General features: G+C 38.8%; 1 non-coding gene across 1 annotated transcript; it reads left to right on the top strand.

Annotated features, from left to right (window-relative positions):
- The first annotated feature begins 3,804 nt into the window (after positions 1-3,804).
- Positions 3,805-3,911, top strand: LOC132504579 (U6 spliceosomal RNA). Its single transcript, XR_009534966.1, has one exon. It is a non-coding gene; the product is annotated as a U6 spliceosomal RNA (small nuclear RNA).
- Positions 3,912-5,301: the final 1,390 nt, after the last annotated feature.

Raw genomic sequence — 5,301 nt, 5'->3', positions numbered from 1 at the left:
AAATAAGCAAGCCATGGGGATGTAATGTACAACATGGCAACCATAGTTAATAATATTGTATCGCATATTTGAAAGTCGCTAAGAGAGTAGATCTTAAACTTTCTCATCATAAGGGGAAAAGAATTATGTAACCATGTATGGTGATGGACATTAACTAGACTTATCTGGGTGATCATTTCATAATATATACAAATATCAAATCATTATATGGTAAACCTGAAACTAATATAATGTATGTCAATTACACCTCAACATTTTTTAAAAATCCAATTAGAAATTGGCAAAAAAAAATGAGGAAATTTCACTGAAGAGGTCATATGGGTGGCAAATAAGCACATGAAAGGATGTTCAACATCATTAACTGTTAGGGAAATGAAAATTAAAACCTCAATAAGTTATCATCACATACCTATCAGGATGGCTAACGTAACAGTGACAGAAGAGATACTGGATCTCTCATACCTTGCTGGTGGAGATGTAAAATGGTACAGCCACTCCAGAACAACTAAAATTAAATAGACTGACATGGGACAAAACATGTAGCCACTGGAATTCTTTAACCTATCTGGTGAGTCTGTAAAGTGATGCAACTACTTTGGAAAACAGTTTAGCAGTTTCTTATAAAGCTAAGTATACACCTATACTATGAACAAGGGACTCCATTCATGGTTATATATCCAAGAGAAATAGAAACATGTATCTACAAAAAGACCTGTACAAGAATTTTCATTTTGCTATTCATAATAGCCCAAAACCGGAAATAATCTAAATGTCCATCAAAGGAAAAGGGATAGAAAAACTCTGGTATACAGTGACATATTACTCAGCAATACAAACGGAAGAAACACATAATAGCATGGATGAATCTCAAAACTGTTAGGTTGCGTGAAAAAAGCCAGATGCAGAAGAATGTGTACTATGCGACATCATTCATATAAAATTATAGAACAGACAAAATTAGATGCTGGTGATAGATATTGAAACAGTAGTGGCCTTGAGCAGAGGGGGAGTGGGATGGAGGTGGATTGATTGGAAAGGAGCATGAAGATTTCATTGAGGTGATGGAAATGTTCTATATCTTAATTGCATTACCAGTCATATGGGAGTATACTTTTGCCCAAACTCATCAAACTATTGTATGCAAATTACAATTCAATTTTAAAAAGAAAACCAAATTATGCTGAGTATGTTTCTAAGCACAATTAACTTAAGCTAGGAATTAATAATAAAAATATAACTGAAAAGTCCCCATGTGCATGGAAATTAAAGAAATACATTTCTAAAACACCCATGAGTCAAAGAAAATAATTACAGTGGAAACTTGGTCATATTTTTAACTGAGTAATAATAAAATGCTTAACACCAGAACCTGGTGGATACTGTTAAAACACCAGAGGGAAATGTAATAGGCTCAAATGCATATATTATCACCAAAAAAAGAAAAGCTAAAGAAAACTCCATCTCAAAAATTTAGAAAAGAAATAACAAAGAAAATCCAAAAACAAGAATTAGAGTTTAATAATAAAAGAGCAGAAATTAATTTAATAAAAATCATATACAATATAGATGATACAGCTAAAAATTGGTTCTTTAGAAAGAAAAATGAAACTGATAACCCTTGGGTGAGACTAATTAAGAAAAAAGAGAGAAGGAACAAATAACCAATATAAGGAATGAATACATCACTACAGATCCTACCCATATGAAAAAGGTCAAAACAATGTACTGAAAAGCTTTGTGCCAATATATTTTAAAGTTTACAGGAAATAAGTTCCTAGAAGCATACAACTACTAAAATTGACTCAGGAAGAAATAGGAAATCTGAGTAGTCCTATGACTATTGTAATAACTCAACCTATAATTTAGAACTTTTACACAAAGGAAATAACAGGTTCAAGTGGCTTTACCAGCAAATTTAAGTAAAACATTGGAAAAATTATTATACATATATGTATTGGTTTTCTATTGCTGTATAGTGTAACAAATTACCACAAACATAGCAACTTAGCACCCATTCATTATTTCACAATTTCCAGGGGTCAGGAGTCCAAGCATGTAACTGGGTCCTATGATCAGGGTCTCACAAGACTGCAGTCCAGGTGTCAGAGAAGACAGCCTCATCATATGCTCGACTGGGAAAAATGGACTTCTGGGCTCCTTCGGGTTGTCAACAGAATTCACCTCCTCAAAGCTGTAGAAATGAGGTCCCCATTTTCCTGCTGTCTCTCAGCATTTAGAGTTTTCCCACCATTCCCTGCCACACGGCCCTATCTGTAGATGTGAACACACATGATTTTTTGCTTCTTCAAGACTGGCAGGAAGCTCTTTCTCTTCAGTCTGCTAGGACAGAGTCCTATATAAAGAAACATACTCATGGAAGTGACATGCCATCATCTTTGCCATATTCTTTGGATTAGAAGCAAGTCACAGGTCCCACTCATACTGTAGAAGAGAGGATTTTACAATATGGATCATTGGTAAGTCGGACAGGAAGTGAGTGGGGTTAAATCTATGGACCTTGAACAGGAGAGTAAAGATACCGATTAGCTTTTAATTTTATTAGATTAAGTACACTTATCAAGGTTTCTAGGGCAACCACTAGAATGCTAGAAGATTTGTAACTAGAGCCCATGCTGCACAAGAAGAGAAGATTTGTAACTCCAAAATATTGGTGGGAGGCAGGGGAGTCCTCAGTACACAAGAAAACAAGAAAGATGAAAAAAGAAATGAAGAAAATTGGGGAATTGAAAATGCAAAATAAGATAATATAAATAAATTTACATTTATCAGTAATCAGAACAAACATAACTGGATTAATTAACTTACCAGTTTAAAATGTTCACATAGGGGCTTCTCTGGTGGTGCAGTGGTTGAGAATCTGCCTGCTAAGGCAGGGGACACGGGTTCGAGCCCTGGTCTGGGAGGATCCCACATGCCGCGGAGCAACTAGGCCCGTGAGCCACAACTACTGAGCCTGCGCATCTGGAGCCTGTGCTCCGCAACAAGAGAGGCCGCGACAATGAGAGGCCCACGCACCGCAATGAAGAGTGGCCCCCGCTTGCCACAACTAGAGAAAGCCCTCGCACAGAAACAAAGACCCAACACAGCAAAAATAAATTACTAAACTCCTACCCCCAACATCTTCTTTAAAAAAAAAAAAAAGTTCATATAACTGAATTTTTAAATAATCTAGCTATAAGCTATCTACAAGAGACATTCCTAAAACATAAAGACAAAGGCTGAAAGTAAAAGGATGAAAAATATATAAATATATATACCATCAAACTATTATTCAGAAGAAAGGAGAATGGATGAATATATTGTGATTTGGTCATAAATATGGAATATAATCCAACAGTGCACACGAGTATACCACAGCTGCATTTACCAACACGGACAAAAGTTACAAAAATGTTGAGTAAAAAAAAAAAATCAAGTCATAAAAGAATGTGTGCAATATGATTCCACTTAAATAAATTTCAAAAACATTCAAAACTAAATAATATATTATTTCTGATACATACATATGTGATAAATTATAAAGGAAAAAAGGAAACTATAAACCTAAAATTTTCCCTGGAGATGGGAAAGGAATTTGGAAGGAATGCACAGGAAGTTTCAAAGTTATTACAATGGAAATTTGATAATATTTTGAATAAAATAATAAGTGCAATATGTAAAAACAATTTCTTAACCTTACTGCATAGTAGATATATATTCATTTTATTTTTTTGTATCTTTTATATGTTCATATGTGTATTCTTCCAAATGAATTTAAAATCCAATAACTATTTAAAATTTACTTTGCTCACTTCAGCAGCACATATACTAAAATTGGAACGATACAGAGAAGATTAGCATGGCCCCTGGGCAAGGATGACACACAAATTCGTGAAGCGTTCCATATTAAAAAAAATAATAATAGGGCTTCCCTGGTGGCGCAGTGGCTGAGAGTCCGCCTGCCGATGCAGGGGACACGGGTTCGTGCCCCGGTCCGGGAAGATCCCACATGCCGCGGAGCGGTTGGGCCCGTGAGCCATGGCCGCTGAGCGTGTGCGTCCGGAGCCCGTGCTCCGCAACAGGAGAGGCCACAACAGTGAGAGGCCCGCATACCGCAAAAAATAATAATAATAATAATAATAATTAAATAAAATGTACTGAAAACCTGATAGCTTACTGTTTTCTTGATCCAAAGAAAAGGTACAGCAATGGCACCATGAGAAGAGAGGCCTTCCCCTGGGATTGCCATGAACGTCACTAACACCAACTTGTAGCATCCTACAAGGTCAAGTCTCTACTGACACAGCCTGACAAAGGCACAGAACTGCTAATGACCGTTGCAGCCAGGAGACCTACTCATGCCAGGGACTTAAGGCAAGACCAAGACCTTGCTCCTTTTTGCCATTTCAGTGACCCTAACAGATGTCAGCTCCAGTGTGGTCATCTCAGAATTTTTGTCCAGGTAAGAAACTTCCCCACAATCCTATGTGATACTATATGATTGAGTCACTTCCTCATTTAATACATTTTTTTGGTAACACCTCCCGTGTGCCGACCATGGACTAATGGCTAGGGATACCAACACGGTATCATAGTATCACGGGACCAGCAACGGTCCCACCCTCAGATGCTGAGAGCCTGAAAGGGCTGCAGACAAGCAAAAGGGCAAGTGCAATAGAGAATGTCCAATGCAATGATGATGTGAGCTCCGTGCATGAGAAGAGAAGATGGAAGAAGTTTTCTGGACTCAGTGGAGATCAGGGACCCCGGCCAAAGGAAGTGACCTCTAAGTTGAGGAGGCAGAGGGCTCTGTGAAGCCTTCCTCCCAGCTTCAACGTGACTTAGCTTCAGTGACATTTCACGGATCTGCCACCCAAGGATGAAGCCTTTCCGGGCTCCTGTTGTATATTCAGCCTGGGGTGGTAAACCCTGTTGTTTTATACTGTCTTGTAGGGTTGTCCTACCACACAGAGGATTATGCCCTGCTTTGGACTGTGCTAAAGCAGCCAGCTTCCAGGCTGAGGAAGGACAGCTGGGCTCCTGAGCTGGGCCACAGGGAGGCTGGGAAAGCAGAGGTGCTCATCGCCAGTGGGGAGACTAGCTCCACAGCTGTCTGTGTGGTCTTTGGCAAATCATGTCATCCTCTGGGCCTCAGTTTCCTCGCCTGTGGAGTGGATATAAACAGTGCCTGCCTCTCAGGATAGAGTGGAGTGAAAGAGTTGGTTCAAGTGAAGTTCACTGAAAGACGCAAAGCTCAGCCTTTATTCTCAAGCCTGGCCAGGGTTCCTCAGCCCTTCTATC

This window comes from Lagenorhynchus albirostris, chromosome 14 (assembly GCF_949774975.1).
Source record: "Lagenorhynchus albirostris chromosome 14, mLagAlb1.1, whole genome shotgun sequence".
NCBI lineage: Eukaryota > Metazoa > Chordata > Mammalia > Artiodactyla > Delphinidae > Lagenorhynchus > Lagenorhynchus albirostris.
Note: the sequence above shows the minus strand (reverse complement) of the source record. Positions and strands in the feature narration are given on the sequence as shown.